We start from the raw sequence: 27,609 nt of genomic DNA on the forward strand, positions 1-27,609 counted from the left end.
TGTTTGCAGGTAGTGCCTGATTTGTAAAAAGCCAAATATTGGGAGGTTTGTCGTTTGATATTTTTTTTCCAGTTCTTGGGTCAGCAAGAGCCTACCTTGCCCAGAGAAATCCTCTGCTATCATCATCTTCAGCTGTTTAAATTTACTGAGTCTCTGTGGGAACCCGCCGGGGGGAAATTCTGGGTTATCGAATATGGGTGTTAATAGGGAATGGGTGAGCCGTCAAGCCATATTTGTCTTTATTTTTGGTCCATACTCTCCATGTACATTTCATTGCTCCCAGTTTTAATGTTTCCGAGAGGATCTCTCTACCCCGCACAGTCCACAGGGTGGCCGGGAGTGAGAGGGGTCTCGCGTAGGAAAACTCTATCCCTGTCCAACAGCTTGTAGTTGGGTCATTGTTCCACATTATCACTTGTTTCAGTTGGGCCGCCAAATAATATTTAATGATATCTGGGACTGCCAAGCCTCCACATTCTTTTGGTGCTAACATTACGGTTCTAGCTACTCTTGGTCTTTTGTTTTGCCAAATGAATTGAAAAATTCTGTTTTGTATATTCTTTAATTCCGACATTGGGATATCAATTGGGAGAGTCTGGAAGTAATACAGAAGTCTTGGCAGGATATTCATTTTGACCGTAGCTATTCTGCCTAACCAAGATATCTGGTATTCATTCCAGCTCTGTAAGTCTTTTTTTAGCCTCTCAAATAGGGGCGGATAGTTATATTGATATGGTGATTTGTACTCCCGTGTTATTGGATTCCCAAGTATTTGATTTTCGTGGAACTCCACTTATAATTAAAATTTAATTGTAGCAGTTTGGCCTCGGGATTAGGTAGAGATACATTTAATGCTTCCGACTTATCCATATTGATTTTATACCCCGAGATTTTGCTAAATGTATCTAATTGTGAATGTAAATTCGGGAGTGAAGTCAAGGGGTTGGCTAGAGTTAAAATAATGTCGTCAGCAAAAAGGGATATCTTGTAATCCGTATCTCCAATTGTAATGCCACTTATATTGTTGTCCTCTCTGATTGTTGTTGCCAAGGGTTCTATAGAGAGGGCAAACAGAAGTGGAGACAAGGGACATCCCTGTCTAGTACCATTCCTAATGTTTATAGGGTTCGAGTTTCCTCCTGGGAGTTTCACTACAGCCGTGGGAGTTTTATAGAGGGCTCTAACCCCCTCAAGATATGGGCCCTTAAATCCAAATTGAATTAATGTTTGGTCTAAAAATTCCCATCTGATCCTGTCAAACGCCTTTTCCGCGTCTAAACGTAACAGGATGGCTTTCGTGGATGAGAGATGTACATGGTCGATTATGTTTATAATTTTTCTCGTATTATCTGAGGCTTGTCTGCCTGAAATAAATACGACTTGGTCCTTGTGGATCAGGCCTGGGAGAATGGGAGTTAGTCTGTTAGCTAGGATTTTGCTATAAAGTTTTAGGTCCGAATTAAGGAGGGCTATGGGGCGATAATTACCACACTGTAGTGGGTCTCTCCCTTCCTTTGGTATGAGTGCCAAATTCGCTCTAGACATAGAAGCGGGGATAGCCGTTCCCTCCAGAAACTCATTAAACATATCCAGGAGATGTGGTGCCAAGATCAATTTAAATTTTTTATAGTATTGATTGGAAAACCCATCCGGGCCTGGCGTTTTACTAGGTTTTGGTTGTGAGATGGCTTCTAGTAAATCATCCTGCGCGATTTCTTTATTTAGCTCTAGTAAGTCAGCTTCTGAAAGGCTTGGAAGGTTACATGACGCTAGGTACTTAGTAATAGCTTCTGCATTTGAGGAGCTGTTTTGGGGGAAGTTCAAATTATATAGTTTGGAGTAGAAGTCTGAGAATGTGGCCGCTATCTGTTTTTCGCAATATGTTTTGATGCCCGTCTTTGTTTGTATGATGGATATTTGGGATTTGGTTCTCAGACCTCTTAATTTAGATGCTAATAACCGGTCGGCCTTATTTCCTTTGTCATAATATTTCTGCTTCGTCCACCTCAGCGCCCTCTCCACTTCATCTATTTGTATCTGCCTGAAATCAGATCTAGCCTTGTCCAGTACTTTGCGTAGTTGTTTTGAGGGATTAGCTTTATGTTTATGTTCTAGGAGTTTAACTTTCTCCGCTAATTCGTCGTACAATTTCTGTTTTTGCTTTTTCTTATATGATGATATGGAAATTATATTCCCTCGAATCGTGGCCGTATGGGCCTCCCATAGCATCACTGATGACTTTACAGAGCCCTTGTTCAGCGCAAAATATTCTCTGAGCTTTTGCTTAATCTCTATCTCTACATCTATTTGGTTTAACAGAGAGTCGTTTAGTTTCCAATTATATTGATTATATTTATAGAAGGGGAGGGAGAGCGTCAGCGAGACCGGAGCGTGGTCCGACCATGTTATAGAACCTATGTCCGACTGGGAGGTTGCCTGAAAGATATCTTTAGTACCCAGAAAATAATCAATCCTTGAATAGGTCTGGTGCGGGGGAGAAAAATACGAATAGTCCCTCTGGCCCTGATGCTGCGCCCGCCAAATATCTATCAGCGAAAACTCTTTCAGTATGTTCTGAAACCTTTTGGCATTTTTGGTCGTAATGCGTGGGTGGGGAGTACCCAATGGGCTTGTCCTATCTTGATCAGGTGCTACAAGCATATTAAAATCTCCTGCTATCAATAGCGTAGTTCTAGTTTGGGGGGCTAGCTTGTCACATAGATCTCTCAAAAAGTCAGCTTGACCCTCATTTGGGGCGTATATATTAACAAGGGTAATCTCCACATCTGATAGTGTGCCTTGCAGAATGAGGAATCTACCTTCTGGGTCTAAGGTCTGTTTTTGAAGTGTGAATTTGATATTTTGTCTAAATAAGATGGCTACCCCTTTTTTTTTAGTGGAGCAGGATGCATAATATGCCTGGGGGTAGTATCTCTGAAAGGTGTTAGGGGGCGATATCGTATTAAAGTGCGTTTCTTGTAAGAATAGCACATCTCCTTTTGTTTTTTTTAATTCTTGTAAGGCGAGCTTTCTTTTGATTGCTGAGTTAAGTCCCCTAACATTTAGGGACACTAGTTTAAGTGTTGTATTTGGAGCCATTTTCGGAGCCATCCAGCAAACAGCTCCAGGGCTTTCCGGATACAGTCGGGTCCCCTCTTTCCCATAAGCTTTAGGCTCTGCGTTCAAATCCTTTCACCGGGTCAAAGGGGTCTCCACTTCTTTGCTGCGCTGGGATGTGTAGATCCTTGTAGCTCCAGGGGCATGCGCCCTCTTTGTGGACAGGTAGGTATGTGTTCCCCGCCGGGGGCAGACCAGCGTTCCTCATCTCGTATGTGTCTCAGAAGCTCGTAAGGGGGGGGGGGGGGGGGGGCAATAGGTCGTCCAAACATATAAATTTTGCCGGGAGTAGTCTTTTCCTCTCCAGGTGACATTTCTCAGTCCTCACCTGCCTGGTTACGTTGGGTGGCTATTCTCTGAGAGGAGCGTGGTCCCCTCTCTGTTGGCCTGTGATCTGGGTCTCCGTCCGTATCTTCAGGGGCAGTTCCACCTCCATTCTTGTGGGGGACACCGAGCCCCTTTAGGAATCTTGGTATCTCTTCCGGGTAGGAAAGGGTGTGGAATTTGCCTCCAGCCTGGGCCACAATTTTAAAAGGGAATCCCCAGCGATATTTAATCTTGTTGTCCCTTAATTTTAGTGTGAGGGGTCTGAGCTCTCTCCTGCGGTCTACTGTACGTTTTGAGAGATCACTGTATATCTCAATATGTACATTCCGGAACTGGATGTGTCCTTTCTCCCTGCTCGCCGTCAGTATTTTCTCCTTTGTGGAGTAATAATGGAACCTGACCAGTATATCTCTGGTCCTCTTGGGGTCCGTGGACCTAGGTCCGAGGGCCCTATGGGCTCTGTCCATCTCTAGCTTTTAAGGAGTTAGGTCAGGTACCAGATGAATAAAGAGGTCTGATAGGTATGTGTGCAGCTGTTCAGTCTCCACTGTTTCTGGGACATACCTCAGTCTCAAGTTCTGCCGCCGATCGCGGTTTTCCTGGTCCTCGGCACTTTCCTTGAGCCCTCTGATCTCCCAGTGCAGGCGGTTGATCTCGTCCTCCGCGGAGGACTGAGCCTGCTCCAGTGTTTCCACTGTGTTTGCCAGCCCATCTGTTTTGGCCGTTAGGAGATTCAAGTCCGCCCTTAGGGTGTTAATGGCTTTACCCAAATCATCCCGAAACTCCTTCCTCATTCTGGTGAAGAGGTTTTCTAAATATGTTTTGTTCACATCTATGTTTTCAATTTCCTGCTCGTGCGCCCCGCTCGGGCCCTCCCGCGTGTCGGCTGAGCCGCCATCTTGAGAGGTCTCGCAACTCCCCGCGGTCCGCTGGCTTTGTGGGAAGTAGCTCGTCACTGACTGCTGAGCTGCCTTCTTATTTTTGCCGCTCATGCTGGCTACCTTCCCCTCCGCTTGTATGTATTTATTGGGGGGGTTTAGATGTAGAGATGCCGCAGGAACTGTGGGGTCTTTTTAGTGCAGTAGGATAGGATTGTTTGTTTAGTCTAGTACAGCTTGTCTGGGTAGATATGGGGTTATTGGACCCAGGGGTTCTGGCCTTAGGGCTGTGTTTCTGACCTGCAGGTCGTTCTCTCTGAGGCACCTTTGTGTGGTGGTGGTGCTTCCACGTGGTGGTGCTCCCCCAAGATGGCCGCCTCCTCCCTCACCACGCTACTGAGGCCTATGGCTCCCTTCACTAGTGGGTCCCCTCCCGGTGTTCTTAACTCCCAGCAGGGCCCTAGGTCAGGTTTGTACCTTTTATTTACGTGTGCCGTCCTGGGGGGGGGGGAGCTGGACCCGTAACGGGGGGTCTCCGCTCGCGCCTTTCCTCACGGCCTCAGGCGGCCACAGCGGGCGCTTCTCTTACCCCACAGGGGGTCGGGGGTTCCTTCCCCGATCACCGCTGATTCCCCTCTATTCTTGGCTCCTCGGGGCGCGCAGAGTCCCGTCGCCTCTCGTCTCCGGAGTCTCTCCGTCAGATTTGAATTTTGCGGGCTGCAGAGGGGAAAGTCCCACACCGGGGGCAGGAGGTCTCTGACACAGCTCTCCGGGACGCCGGAGCCAGCCACTTCGGAGCCCAGCTAGTCACCGGAGCTAAGTCTTTGGGGGTTCACTTAGGGATTCATCCGCTTCTCCTGATTATTTTATTATTTAATATGCTTCGTTCGTGCTATTCATTCAGAGGGGGTCGGGAGCGTCTCTTTCAAGCTGCCATTCCCCTTGACGTCACCGGAAGTCTCCGGCTTTTGAGATTTTTAAAGTTTTTATTGCGTCCGCCAGCTCTTTTTGGGTAATTTTTGCGTTAAGCATTTGATTCTCCTCTGTCAGTGTTGGTAGGAGGCAATCGGACAGGTAATTACTAATAGGTTCAGTGGCTGGTGTCCCCGTGTTCCAACCCTGAGCCTTGAGGTTATAAAGTTTAATATAAAATGCGGTAAGTTCCTCCGCTATTTTCTGTTCGTTATAGATTATTTCTCACGATTAATTTTTTATTGCTGTGATCTGGGAACGCTTCTGTATACCTCTTAGTTTGCTCGCCAAAAGTCTGTCAGCCTTATTGCCCTTGTCATAGTATTTCTGACTAGTCCATGTAAGAGCTTTTTCTACTTCTTCAATTTGGGCTTGTTTTAGCTCATTCCTGGATGCGGTCAAGGTTTTATAAATCTTTTTCGATGGGTTGGGTTTGTGCTGTTGTTCCAGCTTAATTATTTTAGTTGTAACAAATAGTGACATACCGCTCACCTCAATATTGAATACCAACTCTATGATATCAGCTGGTGCAAAGGGGATAGGGATGACAGACATACATATATAAAGAGACAAAGGATGCTCCTAAAAAGATCCCACTTTAATTCACAGCAAAGCCGAAAATAGTCCACAGGTATAGTAACCCACTAGAGTAATGGTAAGGCTATAAGGGTACAATTAAGTAACCGCTCCCAACACTGTGGGAGGACAATTACCACTAAAATGCCCTAGGGCAAAAATAATAAATGATTTATTAACATTCTGAAGTCAACGAAGTAACACACACTCAAAATAACCATAAAAACTATTAAAACATAAATCACGGGTGAGGCAGGGTAAGGGGATATTATTATAAGGTGAATTCCCAAATATTAGTGTATGTCCCCTTACCAGTACCAGGTGGTAGTGTGAAACACAATGGTAAATACAAATGATAGGCAAAAGAGAATGCTAGAGCCTCTGGTCTCAGGGTATGGTGGAGGTTGCACTAATCATTGCATGCTGTGATTGGCTACCGGCATTTGGGCTTAAGGCCCAATGGGGGGGGAATCCGATGGTTCAGGCATGGGCGTGCAGGGAAGGTACGGACCCTTGTACTTGCTTAGTGTAAGCTCTACCTTAGTTTAAGAGGGGGGGGAGGGGGGGAAAGGGGTCAAAGGGACGCAGGTCCCGAAACGCATCAGAGTTACTATGTACTCCTTTTGACCACTTAATAAACCTTTTTATATCCGATACTGGTTTGCAGCTCCCATTGTTTGCACGGTTGTGCTCCGCCACTGTACCCTCTGCAATTACTACTCTCTGCAATTACGTCTGGCGTGACGCACCCACTAATCAAGGACTGAGCTGTGCTTCAAGGGAGTTCCTCACATTGATCGTTTGATTGGTATGTACTTTTGTTTTGCTGGGGGTCTATACAGGACCTTTATGGTATATATAGAGATCTGTGTTAGCCGTCCAGCGTAACTAGTACACTCCTATGTTTATATCATCCTAATGAGTCTCCTTAGCTCTTATACATGCTCTAATGCCTTGGTTACATATTTTAGTACTCTGAATATGCATGTATGTTCCTAGGACAGCAGAGCCCTGAATATTGGGATAATATCCCTCACCGACTACGGTCAAGCTTATAGGTTTTGGACATGGGGAAGGCGTGGGGAGGGAGGGAAAACTCCTAGCATAGCCATAACATGGAGATCTTTCTGACAATCCTTAAAACCAGTGTAATAAACGTGAGAACAACTCTTAACAAGCTCAGTACATGAAAAGCATTATAACCTCTCTTTTTGTCAGTCGGTCAAGCTTATAGGTTTTGGACCTGGGAAAAGGGGGGTAGATGGGGGGGGTGGGGAGATAAGAGGGAGGGGGGAGGGGGAGACCTGGGTTGACAGGTAACACAACAGCACATTGCATTAATGTTTTTAGGTATCATGCTGAACATAAACGGAATACTTCCTACGCTTGCTGGTCGGGTAAGAGGGGGGGGAGGGATGGGGCTCTTACATTTAGTGAAGTTAATATCCGAGGATCCTTATGACATTTCTATTTGATCTATGTGGCCCGCCGTGTGCCTTCCTCAGAGGGTTTGACAACGTATTTTATTACTGCAGGCAGCATCATTAGTATGGGGCCGTGCGGCCATATCTTCTGCGGCGGAAGGGCAGGCTTATGGGATTTGGAGCGTGAGGGGGTGGAGGGGAAAGGGGGGGGAGAGAAAAGGGAGTACATTATATTATAACACATACAACTTTTCTCAACTTCAACATTCATCAACTGAGGAACAGGTTTTTTTTTTTTACATAACTCAACTGTGGCATAGGGACGGCTTAGCACTAGATCCATGTGGCCAGCTAATCTAGACTGCCAGTTACTGTAATAGTGTCACTGCCGCTGCTTTCATTATCGAAGTCATTTGGGCTTCCTGTCTTGTGCAGGGCTCATTAGGCAGCTTCCCAGTTAACTAGTATTTCCTAGTCCGGGGGGGTGGGGAGGGTAGCAACAGTCGTGCGAACCGAGCCTGGGGTCCATAGTCTTGTACCCGGGCCTTAGACAGATTAAATTTGGCTACTTACAGTTAGTAGAGCGCAGTGCTGTTGTCGGAGCATCGCGCTCCCCTCCTATCCCACCCACAAATCCCCCCGCCAACCCCTAAAGCCCAGCCGGACCTCAGCACTCTTCAACTGCCATCCGGTCAGCGGCAAAAGTTATAGTAGCTTCAGCTGTGGGCTGCCTCCGATCGTCAGGGGTCGGATTCTGAAGCTATGCGTCTGGCTGGGTCTGGTGTGGTTCTTGAGCCGTCATGTGCTCCCGTCTTCGTTGTGGACTACGGTGCTTCTCATCTGTTCTTAGACTGCCTTGGCGCCGCCGTTTTCCTTGCGGGACGGGTGCTGCGTGGTTCCGCGTCCTCCCAGTGTGGTGGGTCTTGTAGTTGCTCCGTTGTCCAGGAAAGCGGCGGGGTCAGACCCAGGGCTTTCACGAATTGTGCCATGTCCTCAGGGCGGCGGATGGTTAGGAATTTGCCGTCATAGCTTACCGTAAGCTTGAACGGAAAGCCCCAGCGGTACTTCACCTCCTCCCGGAGGAATGAGGTCAAGGGCTTCATTTCTCTCCTTCGGTCGACTGTTATCCGTGACAGGTCATTGAAAATTTGGAGAGTTTCATTTTGGAAAGGTAGTGACTCTTTCCCTCTGCAGGCGGTGATGATCTTCTCCTTTACTGTATAGCTGTGTAATCTTATGATTACATCGCGTTGCCGGTTGGGATCTTCTGATCTGGGAGCTACCGCCCGGTGGGCCCTATCCATCTCTAGGTCCATGTCCTCTAGCGGGCCGCAGAGTGATGTGAACAGTTCCGCAAGATGGGGACGAAGCTGGCCAGGTAAGACCGTCTCCGGTACATTTCTTATGCGCAGATTCTGGCGCCTGTCCCTATTTTCTTGGTCTTCCTGCCCGTCTTTGAGACGGGAGATCTCCTCTCCTAGCCGGATGATTTCTTCCTCGGCTGCTGTTTGTCTTGCCAGGGACTCCTCCAGTCCACCTTCCAGAGTCGTTGTCCTCTCTGTTAGGCCAGACATCTCCTGTTTAATCTCCGCTACTGCTGCTTTGATTTCTGCCTGCAGGGATGTTTGGAGCTTGACATGCATGGTGGAGAATAGGCTCTCCAGGTAGGATCGGGTGATCGGTTCCTCTATCTCCATTTCAAGAGTTGCATGGGCTTTCGTACCCATATTTAGAGCTGCTTGCGGCACTTGTGAGCCTCGTGGTCCGCCACCCTCTTGGTTTGCTGGACTCTTCTGTGTCGGGGAGAAGAACCGTGACACCGCCGGTGCTGCGGGCTTCTTTGTGTGTTTGGACATGCTCCGATCTCTCCAAGTAATGGGGGTATGTTTTTGAGCGGTGAATTTCTGGTTTGGGAGCGTTATTTATTAAGTTTTAGCCGGTGGGTCCGCGGAGCTCCCCTCCTACACCACCACTCCTGATGACATCATCGGAAACCCATCCCTTTAGCACATTTTTAATGGATCATCAATATTCAGTATTGTCATAGACAACTTAGGATCTGGCTGTGGTTTTTTTTTTTTTAGGGAAGCTGTGTCTTTAACTGAAACGGGAGGTGCTATATTGGATCCAGATGGAACGCAGGCTGAAACACATGAAGATAGCTCCTACTCAGAAAGCTCTTATTCATACCACAGCTCTGATCAGACCCTCTCTTCACAGTGGGGGCGCAGGCAGGCTCAGGAGGGATCAGGTAGGGCACAAGAAGGCGGGCAGCCAATATCTTCAACTGGTTTAGCCAACAAAATAGTCAGTGGGTCCATAGAAATGGACACATCCGTTCTTTCTTTTTTTAATAGATTGGATAACGATCCAATATTTCTATTGCCGGACACGTCCACCAAATGTGGACCATATCGCTTCTCTGCCCACAACCCCTCCAGCACAGATCAGACACCACAGGGAAGATTTGCTTCAGCGGCCATGGCGTGAGGTACCAATGAATACAATTTTATATATATTTTCTTTAGTTGCTGTGCATATAGAAGTTTTTGCAGCAAACTCCCATATATCCTCCCAATCATCCCTGTCAATTTCTATTTTCAAATCCGCTGCCCATTTGAGCATGCAGTCATGATCATGTGAATTGACCAAGGCCTCCAAACTGGCTTTTATTCTAGTTATCAAACCTTTTTGATAACTACCTCTCCTACATAGTGCTTCAAAACTTGTGAAGGGAGTAAATTCTAATTTTGGGGGACATTTTTGGAAAAAAATTCTGATCTGTAGATATTTAAACATACAGTACTAAGGTCTGGTGCCTCATACCTAGTTAGGAACTCTTGGAAACTAGAAAGTTTTCCTTTATGCACTAGGTCGGCAACTACTCTAATATGTTTAGCTTTAATTTGGTCGAATTGTTTATAATCACAGCCTGGGGGGATATTGGGATTATTAAAAAGCGGAGTGAGTTGCGAAACGGGAGACACAAGATTAAATTTGCCCTTAGACGGAGACCCCGCCCCCAGAGTGAGACGGATGGCAGCTTAAGCCTTGAGCTCCATCCCTCATCCCCGACAATACACTCATAAAGCAAGCAAAACGAACCTTTATCACCCCTAACTACTTTCACAATACCATTAAAACATTAGAGATGGCACCGATGCAGGCAAAAAAGAAGGAGACCTCCGCAAATATCTGGGCCGATCGAGCTCACGGAGCGTGGCAGCAACAATGGCGCCGGATTCAAATGCAGGATCAGAGTCAGAACGCGATGTAGACACAGCGGAGGGACCGGAGCAATTACCTGTCCGCCGCTGTGATTTTGAGAGGTTGTATAGAGACATGAAAGCCCTTATACACCTGGAAATGCAGGACTTAAAAAAGGAGGTGCAGGGGCTCGTGAGTGCACCGGAGCCCTGGAAGAGAAAGTCAGCACCAATACAAAACTGATTAAAAAAGCTGACAAACGATCCACATACTTACAAGCACAACGTTCGGAATTGGCTGACAGACAGGAAGATGCGGAGAACAGGGACCGCAGGAATAACATTAGGGTACGGGGGATCCCTGAAACCGTCACCAATGTGGAGGATTTCATCTCAAGATGGATGGCGGAGTTACTCCCTGATTGCCCACCCAATGAAAGAATAATGGATCGCTGCCATCGTGCCCTAAGAAGCAAACCAGCAGCAACAGAGCAACCGAGAGATGTAATAGCCCGGCTGCACCATTATCGCACCAGAGATGCTATCCTACAGAAGGCCAGAGTGGCAGAAGCCTGCAGATTCGAGGAGATCACAATGCAACTCTTCCAAGATCTCTCACCGCTTACCCTGGCCAGGAGAAGGAAACTCCAGCCCATCACCCGCACACTGAGGGACAGAGCCATCAGATATAGGTGGACCTTTCCGTTTGGCCTGCTGGTCATCCGCAACGGAAGGGCCATCTCCATGAAGGAGATAGAAGAGGGAGCTGAGTTCCTACAAAAACTAGGGATCAAGGAGAACTCACCCACGAGCCCTAAAGGAGAAAAGCCCAGAGAAACGGATTGACAAGTGGTGGGGGCTGTGGGCGAAAGCCGGGAAGCTCTCACATGAGCTCACTTAAAGTCTCGTATCTTGAAGTTATCTCATGGTTAGAGGCTAGTTAATAAAGTTATATGTTGCTCCTTAACTGTCTCCCCCCTTGATTAACCCCGAGTGTGACGAACAAGGAGCTGGCTGCTTACGTGGCTATAGCCGGACTCAACACTACACGTTATGGGACCCTGCAACCCTCCAAGGCATTCCTGCAAGAAACACCAACTAAAAAGTGGGAAATCGTACCTGCATACATCATGGCGGCAGGCGGTGGAACGCAAGCTGCCCATCATGGCGGAAGAGCTCGATGGAGTCCACGAGGCGGCTTCACGGAAGTGCTGCAAGTTTCGGCGGGAGAGCTAGGGGAGTGGCGACCTTCCTCGCGGGCTTCAGGTGAGAAAATGGCGTACCCCGGAACAGCGTCACCGGAAGTGTGCTGGGCGGCATCTTGTAGGAGGCTAAAGAGAGAATACCGCTGACGTCATCTCGGAGCGCCGAACACCATCTAGTCTCGCGAGAAGAGACTCTGACTCATAAACCGGGTAAGGAAGAGGATAAAGTACCAGGAATGCAGCAGAGGGACAACTCTACCTGATGGCGGAGGAAGAAGAGAAGGCGTGGACAACATCCTACAGCGATCCGGAAGGAGGGCCCACGAACCACCACACCACCAAGCAAGCAAGGCCCATCATGCAAGCAGCGGAGTAGCGAGATAATAAACACTGTCCCCAGGCAAATGTAGCTGTGTGCCCATTCATTCCCCTAGGGGCTAATCCCCCCACCCAAAGACACGATACCAAATTGGGGGTGTTGGGAGGGTCATAAAGCCACACTAGCTTATTAAAGTGGCAGTCCCCCTTGAAAAAAAAAGGGGGGGAGAAAAAAAAAATAATGAAAAAAAAAAGGGGGAATAAAAACAAATATATAAAGAAAAGACTCGGGACCGAGAAGGGTGGGGGGGGAGGGGGAGAAAAAGTTGCAGTATCTCAGTTAAACTGCCAAAAGAAGGGTTCTGTTTTTCTGTTTGTTCATTTATCTATATTATCTATAATGAAGATGAATCACCTAATGTTGTCGGGGGGAGGGTGGAGTGCCCTCCAGTCTCAACGAGGGCATGAGCCTCCACATGGGCGCGGGGGGTAACTCCGTCCGGCGGCCCATGAAAGTCCTCACTGAACCAGCAACGAGGAGCGGTAGAGGGAGATGGAGGTCCATCCCGGACTACGCTTGTGCTGTACGTTTAGGAGAGGCAGAGAAGGCACTTGGGGAGGACTGGTCTCGCCCTATTGCCGGATGTGCTAATTTTGTGTTTTTATGTTTCGTTACATGTGTTTATCTGTTCCCCCAGTGTACTTTCCCTTGTTCTTCCCGGCTGCAGTCCGAATCCTCGGAAAGAAATAGAAGATTCTCGACGCTGACACCATGGGCTCGGACGGTTGATTACAAACGAGTAAAGGTTTGGAAATACACTCATGAGTAAAGAGATCACTATTATTTCACACAATGTGAAAGGCTTTAACAGTCCAGGGAAGCGCAGGCTAGCTATGGCGGACTATAAGAAAACAGACCCTGACATAATTCTATTACAAGAAGCACACTTTTCGAAATCCAGTTCCCCGAAATATATTGACTATAGGTTTAGGAATTGGTTCTCAGCTTCATCCAACATAAAAAAAAGAGGAGTAGCCATTCTACTACATAACCGTTTGCCCTTTGCGATTAAGACCATTAAAAAAGACAACAACGGCCGATTTCTGATTATAAGCGGCGAAATAAGAGGTCAGCCGATCACATTGGCAAACGTTTATGCTCCAAGTGAAGGCACAGAGGCTTTCCTGGAAAGGTTCTTCTCCATCCGCCAGAGGATGGCACAGGGATGCGTAATACTAGGGGGCGACTTTAATCAGACACTAGATCCAGTAATGGATAGATGCACCCCGAGCGGTAAAGCTAACTCAAAGGTTAGACAAACCTGGAATAGAGGGCTGAGAACTAATAATCTTTTAGATATATGGCGGGAACAGCACCGCCAGGACAAAGGATTTACATTTTACTCCCACCCGCATGACAGATATAGTAGGATAGACTACCTCTTTGTATCCAGTAGAATGGTTTCACAGATCTCCCACTCGGGCATCCACGATATTTCGTGGTCAGATCATGCGCCGATAGAGCTGCGGTGCTCCGATTTTATTCTGGACAGACCAGGAGCGAACTGGAAACTTAACGAAGTTTTACTAAAAATCCCCGAAATTGCACAAAATGTGGGGGATAGAATCAGGGAATATTTTCAGGAGAATATGGGAAGTGTGACTTCGCAGGCTACCCTATGGGAAGCCCATAAGGCAACTTTGAGAGGAGAGCTCATAAGGATTGCAAGCAGGCGAAAGAGGGAGAAGGACAAAAAATCAATCTAGTTACAGAAGGAATTGGCAGTCCTCTCAGCTCGACATAAAAATAACAAAGATGGAATGACCCTTAAGGAGTTGCTAGACACCAAAACCAAACTTAATATCTTGCTGACCTCACGTGCTGAAAAGGAGCTGACATGGTCTAAGCGGAATTTTTTTGAGAAAGCAAACAGGCCAGATACCCTACTTGCCAACAAATTATGAGACAAAAACCACGTCTCCCAAATTCAGATAATTCGAACAGAACAGGGGGATCTGACCTCTGACCCCAAAAAAATAGTTTATGAATTTAAAACATATTATGAAACCCTATATGATGGGGCGAAGGTGGCACACACGCCAACCACAAAAGCACGACTAAAGACGTTCTTAACAGAGGCTCAATTGCCTAAAGTGACCAGAGAGGAGAGGGCAGACTTTACTATCGAGGAACTCATAGAGGTAATGAAGTCATTAAAAGCAGCCAAGGCCCCAGGCCCAGATGGCTTTTCCAATCTCTATTATAAGAAATTTCGCAAAATATTAGCTCCTCATCTACTAAAACTGTGTAATTCTTTCCTGGATGGTGCCCCCATCCCGAGCTCGATGCTCCAGGCGTCTATCTCAGTAATCCACAAACAAGGAAAAGACCCAGCGGACTGTAAAAGCTATAGGCCCATCTCTTTAATAAACTCTGATACAAAAATCTTTTACAAACTTTTAGCTAACCGCCTTAATCAGGTGTTGTCCAAGTTGGTCCATCCTGATCAAGTGGGGTTCATATGTGGTCGACAAGCAGCTGATAACACCAGCCGGATTATAGATTTGATTGATCTGGCGCAAAAAAAACATATCCCGTCTATGGTGCTTAGTTTAGATGCAGAAAAAGCGTTCGACAGAATTGATTGGCCCTACTTGAGGGAGACGCTGGGAGCGTTCGGCTTGGGTGGGAGAATGATAGAGGCAATTCTCACTCTGTATCGGGGACCGACGGCGAAGGTCAGGCACCAGGGCTTCCCCTCGGATGAATTCCTGATTAAGAGCGGCACCAGGCAAGGCTGTCCTCTGTCACCCCTTCTCTTTGCGCTATGCATCGAACCCCTAGCGGCGCACATCCGCCTCAGCCCGAATATAGCAGGAATCCAAATTAGTGACCAGCCACATAAGGTGGCCCTGTACGCTGATGACGTGATACTCACGTTATCACAGCCCCTCACCTCTCTGCCGAACGTCTTTCAATTGCTAGGGGAATTTAATGCGATATCTGGGTTCAAAATTAACCAGGCAAAATCAGAAGCCCTAAATATCAACTTACCTAAGGCCACCGAGAAACTGATCACGGTGAACTTTGAATTCAAATGGCAAATCTCCTCCATAAAATATTTAGGGATAAATATCACGAAGCAATCAGGCACCCTTTATAAAGCGAATTACCCCAGACTAATACGGACACTGAAGGAAGATCTACGGAAATGGGCAGGGTACAACATATCCTGGATTGGCAGGATTCAGTCTCTAAAAATGAATCTCCTTCCCAGAATTCTGTACCTATTTCAGACTCTTCCGGTCCCTATAATCAGGGAAGAGATCCTTCGGTTACAGTCCGCAATGGTGAAGTTTGTCTGGGGTAATAAAACCCCCCGCATCAAAACTAGCACACTAATTCGGCCCACAACAAGAGGAGGATTAGCGGTACCTTACCTGTTATCATACTTCAGAGCGGCCCAATTGACCCAAATTATCCAGTGGCACACCCACCCTAGTCGGAGGCGATGGGTGGAACTGGAGGCGGTCTGCTGTGCCCCGGTGGCATTGCAGGACCTGATCTGGCTCCCAAATAAGGTTCGCAAGGACTTCAAACTCCCGCTCCCCGCGATTGCCAGCTCTTTGGCAGTATGGGACAAAAGCAAATATAAGCACGTATTAATGAGACAACACTCCTTGATGACCCCAATTTTGGGAAACCCTGATTTCGCTCCGGGCCTGCAGAAGAAAGATTTCACTATATGGACACAGAAGGGCTACACTCGCCTTTTACACCTGGAGGGTAGAATATCTATCAAACCGTTTGAGCAAATTAAGTCTGAAAAATCAGTTCCAAATTCAGAATTTTTTAGATACCTCCAGCTAAGAGCTTTCTATGATAAATTTCCCATTCGAGCTCAACGCACTAATTTTGAACAGCTCTATTCTACTGGAACAGGAACCAAGGGACTTATCTCTACGATGTACAAAGCGGTAGTCTGTCCGACTCCTGACGCCGACGTGACACTAAAATATAAGAATAGATGGGAAAGAGATCTGGGGGACACACTAGAGGACGAGGACTGGGACTATATTGTCTTGGCGGCAGCTAAGAGCTCAATCTGCACGACATTGAAGGAGAATGCGTATAAGGTCCTGATGAGGTGGTATTTGACCCCATTACGATTATCAAAGTTTGTCAGGGGCTACCCTCCATTGTGCCCTAAACAATGTGGGGAGCAGGCAGACTTGCTGCACATGCTGTGGGGTTGCACCAAGATACTCCCAATCTGGGAAGATATCAGAAATTGGCTCCAGAGAATTCTCGATTGCGCGATCCCTTTGGACGGACCCCTGGTTGTTTCTGCTGGCCAGACGCACCCCGGGGTTAAACAGGTTGGAGCACAAATTAATTGCACATTTTGCAACTGCCCTGAGGTGCGAAATAGCATCATTGTGGAAGCAGCCCGAATTACCAAATATCCCAAAAATCAGAAATAGAATTTGGCATGTTTGCCGGATGGAACAGTTAACGAGTCTGGTTAATGACACCAGCACAAACTTTCTAAAAGTCTGGGCTCCATGGTTAGCCCTGAATGATATCCCAGGGGTCAATGCCTCCAATATACTGCTTTAATAGCTCTAGACGCGTTCTCCTTGGATGAGTGTGGCTGACGGGGAGACATAGAATACAGACAGCGGAGAGGGACAACTAAATTCGGTAGTAGAGTGAGTGAGCAGGTTTAAGTGTACACATCCGCGGACGTACGCAAACATTAAGATAGAAGCTAGCCCGAGATCTGACGGACCTGAAGTCTCCAAAAAGAGCTCAGATGATTCGGAGCCTTTCTGTGGCAGCAATCTCCAAAACGAGCCTAGATGATTCGGAGCCTTTCTGTGGCAGCCTCACCCCTCCCCCCCCACTCCTCCCCCCTCCCTACTTCTTCCCTGGTGTATTCTGGTTGTAAGTCTGGTCGGTCTGTGCGTATCCCCGGTATGTCTTTTGTGAGTCCAAATACAAAATGAGTTGACATGTGTACTGTTATATACGACAATGGGTTGGTAGATTATGTGATGATTGTACCATAAACTCGATAAAAACTTTTTTGGTTGAAAAAAAAAATTTGCCCTTAGACTTGCTCCAAATCTCCCAGGTAAATCTCGTCGGATCTAGCTCAAACATTTTGGCGTACACCTCCTTATCCAGTGCCCATAGGGACACTGGCAGAGAAGACGTTCTAGCATATTGGGATTCTATGGCTAACCAACAATATTGTGTTGGATCAGCGTGCCACATCACCACCTGCCTTAGTTGGGCAGCTTGGTAGTATTTCGAGATATCTGGGACACCCAAACCTCCTCTTGTCTTTAAAGCCATCATCACAGATCTAGCTGTTCTAGGCCTTTTACCTTGCCAAATAAAATTAAATATTCTATTTGGGAAATTTTTCAGTTCGGATCCCGGTATCCGGACTGGGAGAGTCTGGAAATGATATAATAACCTAGGGAGTATATTCATCTTGACTGATACTATTCTCCCAATCCATGACACCTGATATCCTTCCCACTTTGCCAGATCCCTTTTAATCTTATCAAACAATGGTGGATAGTTGCCTTGATATAGGGAGTGGTAGTTCCTAGACACATTTACTCCCAGATATTTAATATGTGAGGAACTCCATCTGTAGCTGAAATTCAGTTTTGGTAATTTTATCTCTGGATCTGAAAGATTCAGATTAAAAGACTGTGACTTGTCGCTGTTCATTTTATATCCAGAGATTTTTCCAAAGTCTGATAGCGCCTTTTGGAGGTTGGGTAAAGAAGTCTGAGGGCTTGCTAAAGTCAGAATAATATCGTCTGCGAATAATGAGATTTTATCATTTGTTTTCCCAATCACTATATACCATGTATATCACTATTTGCTCTTATTTTAGCAGCCAATGGCTCAATCGTTAGAGCGAAGAGAGGAGGAGATAATGGGTACCCTTGTCTCGTACCATTTAAAAAAAAAAAAAATTCCCCAAACATTTTTATTAGGCATACTGCACCGACACACTTTATTCGAGCAAATGCCTGGTTTGTACCTGGCAGAAACCTGGAATCCGCCGCTGCTCACCTCTTGCATGCTTCGTTGCGTTTGCCTTCCCAGCCACGGTTCATGCCTGGCTGACGGGGGCCTGATCTGTTAAATGATAATGAGAATGATTTACTAGGCTGCGATGTTTCGATTGTCCACCAGATGGCATAAACTCATGACTTAAGTAATGTGTGGCCTTTGCAAGTTGTTTCGTTTCCAAAAAAAAGTTACTTTATCCCAGTACAGTATGCTATTGTGTAACTTGTCCTTGAGACTGAAGGAATAGTTGCAAAAAATGTATCAATTTAGGCTTTACATACAGTAATGTATTAAATAAAGACAAAGATCATTTTCACTTACACTATTCTACAGAGACATGAGTGTTCAAGTGGAGCCCGTGTTCCAAAAACCTGACAGAAGTTATGCTTATTTGATATGGGCCGCTATAAATGCAACAGAGGATAAGATGGCAACAGTTGTTCAAATTTATCAGTATTTTATCGAAAATTATGACTTTTACAGATTTTCGCCAACTCCTCATTTGTGGAAGCATGCAATAAGGAAAAGGTTATGTAGTGACCCCTGTTTTCACCGTATTGAGCCCCAATTTGTTGGAGGGTATTGGTGTGTGTCACAGGGTTTTTCCCGTATCTATGATAATGGAGGCGGCAAAAGGCGAAGGGTCGTGTTAAAACGAAATAAGAAGCGACAGTCCCTGCCAAGCAATGCGCCAGAACCAGAACCAGAACCAGCAGCAGCACCAGCTTATCATCATGGTCCCGCCGTCGGTTACAACTCTGAGATGGATTTCGCAGCCAGTTTTGATGAAGCTTGCATGTACCTAAGCGATTTCCCGCTGACTACAGGTGGGCTAGTCCCTCTGCAAAATGATGAAAGCTGGACTGGAAGTGGGCCGGCGCCAGCGCAAGCTGAATGGGAAATTTAGTACAATACTGTACAGTATGGTGAGTACTGTATTTTTGCCGTATTATTTTGGTGGGGCTGGCTGGGAACTTCTTTAGGGGGCTGACCATTACTGTACATTAAAACTTTTCATTTTGTTTTTCCTCAGAAAAGAAAACGGCTAATGGGGGGATTTCGATGGATTATATTGTACTGTATGCTGATGTTTTCCGGCCATACAGTATACTGTGTAATAAACCCGAATAAATAAAACTATGCATTTATTCTACAGTATATGTTCAGTAAATTACTGCACATACTGGGGGCGAGATGTGTTTGCAGCAGAGAGAGATTTAATAATATTGTACAGTGAGCAGGGGGTTCCCTGAGCCAGAAATTAATGATTAATGCTCAGGGAACCCCCCCCCCCCCCCTGCTCCTGATCAATATTATTAAAAATACGGAAAATGCTGCGTCATTACCATAGCGGATAGCCGCTAAGGCAATGAAGGGGTTAACCCACCGTGCCCGCTTTATTGTGTGTAGTGGGGATGGGTGAGGGGGGTATTTGGCCCTTGGTGTGAGTTTACGACTTGCGGGAGGGGGGGGGGGGGTTGCGGGTGCACTTAACCCCTTCACGATCGTAGCAGTTAATACCGCTACGGTCATGAAGGGGTTAAGCCCTCCCGCTACCCCAACCCCCCCCCCCCCCCGCAAGCCCTCCCCAACCATCGTTGGGGCGAATACCCCATTCACCCACCCTCCCGCTACCCACAATAAAAAAATACACACACACAGCAGCCGCCAAAAAATAAATAAATAAATGACAATAAATACATTTGAAATACATTTTTATTGATAGTGTAGATGTGCAGGGGGTCTCCGGAGCTGAACCGCGTTGGTTTTAGGTCTGGGGACCCCGTGCCCCCCGAGATACAGGCCCCTTTAGGGGGTGCCGGTAGCCCTCTGCTTGGTTTAAAGGTCCGATCACGTGATCGCGGCCTGTAAACCAAACAGAGCAGAGGGATACCGGCACCCCCTAAAGGGGCCTGTATCTCGGGGGGCACGGGGTCCCCAGACCTGAAACCTGTGCGCTTCTGCTCCGGAGACCCCCTGCACATGTACACTATCAATAAAAATGTATTTCAAATGTATTTATTGTCATTTATTTATTTATTTATTTATATTTATTCATTGTGCTGCTGCTGCTGCAAGTCGTAAACTCACACCAAGGGCCAAACACCCCCCTCACCCCCAATAAAAAAAATTCACGCACAGCAGCCCCACAATTAATAAATAAATCTAAATAAATAAATAAAATCTATGTAAAACCCCCTCCCCTATTCTCGCTTTTAAAACGCCCTGCCTTCTCTCTAATCTATGTAAAAAACCCTCCCCCTATCCCCCTATTGTGTGTGCGTTAAACTTCCCTGCAAGCTATGTAAAAAAACCTCCCCCTATTGTGTGTGTGTTTAAATCTGTCTGGCCTGTGTTTCTGAGTGCTGAGTGCTCTGCGTTTAAAGGTCCCGATCACGTGATCGCGGCCTGTAAACCAAGCAGAGCAGAGGGATACCGGCACCCCCTAAAGGGGCCTGTATCTCGGGGGGCACGGGGTCCCCAGACCTGAAACCTGTGCGCTTCAGCTCCGGAGACCCCCTGCACATGTACACTATCAATAAAAATGTATTTCAAATGTATTTATTGTCATTTATTTATTTATTTATTTATATTTATTCATTGTGCTGCTGCTGCTGCAAGTCGTAAACTCACACCAAGGGCCAAACACCCCCCTCACCCCCAATAAAAAAAATTCACGCACAGCAGCCCCACAATTAATAAATAAATCTAAATAAATAAATAAAATCTATGTAAAACCCCCTCCCCTATTCTCGCTTTTAAAACGCCCTGCCTTCTCTCTAATCTATGTAAAAAACCCTCCCCCTATCCCCCTATTGTGTGTGCGTTAAACTTCCCTGCAAGCTATGTAAAAAAACCTCCCCCTATTGTGTGTGTGTTTAAATCTGTCTGGCCTGTGTTTCTGAGTGCTGAGGGCCAAACACCCCCCTCACCCCCAATAAAAAAAATTCACGCACAGCAGCCCCACAATTAATAAATAAATCTAAATAAATAAATAAATAAAGACATGAAGAGAAATAAATATATACTGTACAGTATATACTTTGTATATACGTATATATACACTGTATATATATATATATATATATACAGTATATATATATATATATATATATATATATATACATACAGTATACATATATACACTGTGTATATATATATATATATATATATATATATATATATATATATATATATATATATATATATATATATATATATATATATCATACAGCTATATTTATATATATATATATATATATATATATACTGTATATATATATATATATATATATATATATATATACATACTGTATGTGAGTGAAAAGAGAAAAAAGTAACCCGTATGGGAGCACTCAGGTATGCAATTGATATATTTGTTTATTTATTTGACACAGTGCAAAAAGGGATGAATAAACAGTACATGATTTAAAAACACTTAAAAAAGAGGTATGGACCCTTAAACACTAATGAACAGCACTAGGGAACGACACACACTGTCAACCCTAAACATGAAAAGGATAGTGACTCAAAAAACACTAGGGAGAATCAAAGTGAATCACAATACAGTAGGTTACTGGGTTTAAAGGCACCTACAGTACTGTATACAACGCTAAGGATAATGCACACTACACACCAAAAGGTAGACTTGTCAAAGTATAAATGACAGTCTCAAAGCATCACACATCTGCATTAGCATACAGTAATATACAGTAACCAATGCCTACAGCACAAATCATGTGTAGGAAAGGTGGTAAGGTGGAATGAAATCCCTAGATGTGTAGAGCAATGAAGTTAATGAATAGCATACTGTACAGTATAAAACATAACATTACAATCCACACAGTACATTGCATTTACAGTACATTGTATACTGTAAATGATGCATAGCATTAAATCTATGCACCATATACAGTACTGTACATTCTGCAAATGAATGTTAACAATATAATTGCAAGCTACTCTACCAGTAAATACTGTACAAACACTTCCAAACAAGTCAACTTAACTACAGTATTTTAACCAAGCAAGTAAACCAAAATCAATATATACTGTAAGTAACAACCAGAAAAGACAATTTAAAAACAAACTAACCCTTACAATACCAAGGATTACATCTATCTAATTGTAAAAAACCTTATACATTATACACAGCATTGTTTAAAAACCCCTTCCCCCCTAATGTTTGTGTTAAGCAGATTACACTGAAGGGAGAGAGATATAAAGGCCTAAAGCCCCTCCCCCCCCTAATGTTTCTGTTAAACAGATTACAGTACATTGAAGGGAGAGAGATTTTACAGAAACACACATTAGGGGGGAGGGGGCTTTAAACAGATTACATTGAAGGGAGATAGATGTTTCTGTTACCAGTAAATCTCCCTCCCTGCATTGCTAACCACCCTCACCCCCTACCCACATACCGTTAACCCCCCCCCCCATCCTGGCCATGGCCCCTCCGCTTCTGCAAAACAGACACAAAAATTCAAACATACAAAGTAATGTCCCCTAACCCCTTAATCACCATAGCGGTTATTAACCGCTACAGTCATGAAGGGGTTAACCCACCCTCACCCACCCACCACTTGGGATGCCTACATACCCTCCCACACTAACCCCCCCCCCCCCCCCCACCCGTGAGGCCTAACCACCCAGTCAGTACCCACAAGGGAGGCCTACCCACATACCGTTGGGGAAACACCCCACCCCCACCCCAGTACCCACAATAAAAACAGTACAATCACCCACAATAAACAGCATTCTATTTATTAAATACATTACCCACCCCCTGTGCCCCCCCCCCCCATAAATACAAGATTTATTCTTTTACATTCAGGGTCCATAACGTAGCCCCACGCTAGTCCCCGGTGGGCTGGCAGGGCACCTGGACAGACCTACAGTTTACCAGCAGCATTCCACAGGTTCTGGAGGCCTGCTGGTGGATCCTGCCAGCACCATGGCGCTCAGGTGGTCTCCTTGGGTCACCGTGAGCCACAATTGGGTCCACACGGTAGGCCCAAGGATGTCTGGGAGCCCCGGGTCAAACCCACAGGTGTCTGCGGGGCCTCGGGTGGTTCCCATGGGGGTCTGGGGAACTCACGGGTGCTCACTACGGGTCCGCGGTGCCCCCACAGAAGTGGGACCACACATCATCATCCCCGCACCTACGGCTCGGAGGTGCCCCCACAGAAGTGGGACCACACATCGTCATGCCCGCAGACTACGGGTCCGCGGTGCCCCCACAGAAGTGGGACCACACATCATCATCCCCGCATGTGTCACCCGTGGAACCACCAGCCTGCTACCCTTTAGGATACCCGAGGATTCCCCGCGGGTGGTCTCCAGAGGTCCCACGCAAAACCACGGAAGTAACCCTGAATGTAAAAAAAATAAACCTGGCCTATACATTCAATACATACACCCTCCCCCCCAACACCTACAGTACAATAATGTGCAAAATAACTATTATCCAGATATGGATAATAGATTAATTGCCCATTATTAAAAACATTAACTAGCATATACAAATAAATAAAGTACTACTGACCTCATCAATACGAAGTGTCCGATGCCAGCGCCTTCCTTCTCTTGCCCACACAAAACATAGCCAAAACCAAGCCAATACATTGCAATTACATTCAGATATCAATTAACCCCTTAAACACCTTATCGGATAATAACCGCAAAGGTAATTAAGGGGTTAAGCCACACAGGCACGATACCCACCCTTCACCCATGAATTTGTACTGTGGCTTCATCATGCAACTATATATATATATACTGTATATATATACATACAGAGAGACAGAGAGAAAGAGAGAGAGAGAGATATATACAGTATATATATATACACACGTTATATACACACCCATGATAAACCAAATATACAGTACAAATAAATGTAGAAGGGTTATCAAAACCATACTGTTCTACAACCAAACACTTCTCCATACAGACACTACATTAAAAATCAATTTCCTTTAAAAATCCTAACTGATCTCACAATCTACTGTACTGTATATGATCACAAACCAATGAAAAAAGTCACATTCCAAAATGCATAAAATCTATGCACCATACTGTATACATTCTGCAAATTAATCAACGTAAACAAAAATCAATTAGCAATCATTATTTAGATCTCTAAACATTTCACACTCAATCATGAACAATGAAACCATTAACAGATTCACGCCTAGAGCAGAACAATTAAGCCTTTGAAAAAATATAAGTACCGACAAAAATACAACCTTTCCAAACCAAGCCTACAGTACCTACAGTATCCCTGACCTTCCTCAAACACACAATACAATACCAAGGAATAATACATCTATCTAATTTTAAAATACTTTAAACTCACAAAATAATTAAAAACACATCTAATCCAGCTTTTAAAACATCATCATTTCTTACCCTGAATGTATACTGTACAGTATATCTCTCTAGACATATATATTGTACATACATACATACAGTGGCAAGAAATGATATACCACAAAAAAATAAAAATACACAGGTAAAAAAACCTTTTGAAAAAATTAACAAGTTAAATAAAATACATTTCTTTACTGTAGTTCACTTACCATTACTTGCCCCCACCGACTCCCGTTGCCCAGCTTACTCACGAACCAATCCACGATCAGGAACCCATAAAATAATAAACCATTGAAAATAATAAACATTAAACTAAAAATCCAAACCAATCCACGGGTCTTCTACTTGTAATACACCTTCATCTGTATTCTTCTTTCTTCTATCTCCTTCCGGGCGGGGCAGGGCGTGGTCTTCTTTCCATCATCGGCCACGCCCTTGTCTTTTTCCTTCTCCGGAGGTCCTTCCTCCGCGGCGTCTGGCTGCAAAATGAGACGACATAGGCTTTTAAAGGCCTATGACGTCACATTTTGCGTCATGGTTCCCACGGTCCTGATTGGACCGTGAAAACCATGTGTGTTGGCCGATAATAAAAAAATGATGACGTCACTTAAAGGGAATGAAAGCACAGCCAATCAGAATGGCTTTGCTTCAATTGCCTTTAAGATGACGTCATGAAAAGGCACATGGCCGTGCACACATGGTACTAGAGCCAATCAGAGCGTGGGAACTTTATCCCTACTCTGATTGGCTCTGGTATACCATGTGTCAGAGGCTTGGGGGAGAAAGGATGTGACGTCAATGAAAACCTGTCACGTGGTACGGTAGCCAATCAGAGCGTGGGAACTTTATCCCTACTCTGATTGGCTCTGGTATACCATGTGTCAGGGGCTTGGGGGAGAAAGGATGTGACGTCAATGAAAACCTGTCACGTGGTACGGTAGCCAATCAGAGCGTGGGAACTTTATCCTTATTGACGTCACATCCTTTCTCCCCCAAGCCCCTGACACATGGTATACCAGAGCCAATCAGAGTAGGGATAAAGTTCCCACGCTCTGATTGGCTACCGTACCACGTGACAGGTTTTCATTGACGTCACATCCTTTCTCCCCCAAGCCTCTGACACATGGTATACCAGAGCCAATCAGAGTAGGGATAAAGTTCCCACGCTCTGATTGGCTCTAGTACCATGTGTGCACGGCCATGTGCCTTTTCATGACGTCATCTTAAAGGCAATTGAAGCAAAGCCATTCTGATTGGCTGTGCTTTCATTCCCTTTAAGTGACGTCATCATTTTTTTATTATCGGCCAACACACATGGTTTTCACGGTCCAATCAGGACCGTGGGAACCATGACGCAAAATGTGACGTCATAGGCCTTTAAAAGCCTATGTCGTCTCATTTTGCAGCCAGACGCCGCGGAGGAAGGACCTCCGGAGAAGGAAAAAGACAAGGGCGTGGCCGATGATGGAAAGAAGACCACGCCCTGCCCCGCCCGGAAGGAGATAGAAGAAAGAAGAATACAGATGAAGGTGTATTACAAGTAGAAGACCCGTGGATTGGTTTGGATTTTTAGTTTAATGTTTATTATTTTCAATGGTTTATTATTTTATGGGTTCCTGATCGTGGATTGGTTCGTGAGTAAGCTGGGCAACGGGAGTCGGTGGGGGCAAGTAATGGTAAGTGAACTACAGTAAAGAAATGTATTTTATTTAACTTGTTAATTTTTTCAAAAGGTTTTTTAACCTGTGTATTTTTATTTTTTTGTGGTATATCATTTCTTGCCACTGTATGTATGTATGTACAATATATATGTCTAGAGAGATATACTGTACAGTATACATTCAGGGTAAGAAATGATGATGTTTTAAAAGCTGGATTAGATGTGTTTTTAATTATTTTGTGAGTTTAAAGTATTTTAAAATTAGATAGATGTATTATTCCTTGGTATTGTATTGTGTGTTTGAGGAAGGTCAGGGATACTGTAGGTACTGTAGGCTTGGTTTGGAAAGGTTGTATTTTTGTCGGTACTTATATTTTTTCAAAGGCTTAATTGTTCTGCTCTAGGCGTGAATCTGTTAATGGTTTCATTGTTCATGATTGAGTGTGAAATGTTTAGAGATCTAAATAATGATTGCTAATTGATTTTTGTTTACGTTGATTAATTTGCAGAATGTATACAGTATGGTGCATAGATTTTATGCATTTTGGAATGTGACTTTTTTCATTGGTTTGTGATCATATACAGTACAGTAGATTGTGAGATCAGTTAGGATTTTTAAAGGAAATTGATTTTTAATGTAGTGTCTGTATGGAGAAGTGTTTGGTTGTAGAACAGTATGGTTTTGATAACCCTTCTACATTTATTTGTACTGTATATTTGGTTTATCATGGGTGTGTATATAACGTGTGTATATATATATACTGTATATATCTCTCTCTCTCTCTTTCTCTCTGTCTCTCTGTATGTATATATATACAGTATATATATATATAGTTGCATGATGAAGCCACAGTACAAATTCATGGGTGAAGGGTGGGTATCGTGCCTGTGTGGCTTAACCCCTTAATTACCTTTGCGGTTATTATCCGATGAGGTGTTTAAGGGGTTAATTGATATCTGAATGTAATTGCAATGTATTGGCTTGGTTTTGGCTATGTTTTGTGTGGGCAAGAGAAGGAAGGCGCTGGCATCGGACACTTCGTATTGATGAGGTCAGTAGTACTTTATTTATTTGTATATGCTAGTTAATGTTTTTAATAATGGGCAATTAATCTATTATCCATATCTGGATAATAGTTATTTTGCACATTATTGTACTGTAGGTGTTGGGGGGGAGGGTGTATGTATTGAATGTATAGGCCAGGTTTATTTTTTTTACATTCAGGGTTACTTCCGTGGTTTTGCGTGGGACCTCTGGAGACCACCCGCGGGGAATCCTCGGGTATCCTAAAGGGTAGCAGGCTGGTGGTTCCACGGGTGACACATGCGGGGATGATGATGTGTGGTCCCACTTCTGTGGGGGCACCGCGGACCCGTAGTCTGCGGGCATGACGATGTGTGGTCCCACTTCTGTGGGGGCACCTCCGAGCCGTAGGTGCGGGGATGATGATGTG

The sequence above is a fragment of the Ascaphus truei genome, chromosome 4, assembly GCF_040206685.1.
Source record: "Ascaphus truei isolate aAscTru1 chromosome 4, aAscTru1.hap1, whole genome shotgun sequence".
Taxonomy (NCBI): domain Eukaryota; kingdom Metazoa; phylum Chordata; class Amphibia; order Anura; family Ascaphidae; genus Ascaphus; species Ascaphus truei.